The following is a 261-nucleotide window of genomic DNA, read 5'->3' as shown; positions in this document are numbered from 1 at the left end:
GTGCTTTTAGGCAAGAGTACAGCTTCAAGATCCTTTTCTGGCAGGATGTCTGGGCGGATCATGGCCACCACACCCTCCTCTGCTACAATTGGGCCCCTGATAGCAGATCTTTTAATATTACTCCCTTCTTCAATATCAGGAGGATGGTGGCGGTGCCAGGCAGGGATATATTGAGTGAGAGCTGGGAGTTTCTTCCCCTTCTGGCTCGGCCCGGCGTCAGAACTTATTAGACAGATAAATGACGGCGGGTGGAAGGCGGGC

This window comes from Salarias fasciatus, assembly GCF_902148845.1.
Source record: "Salarias fasciatus chromosome 7 unlocalized genomic scaffold, fSalaFa1.1 super_scaffold_4, whole genome shotgun sequence".
NCBI lineage: Eukaryota > Metazoa > Chordata > Actinopteri > Blenniiformes > Blenniidae > Salarias > Salarias fasciatus.
This window is presented reverse-complemented; position numbering follows the sequence as displayed.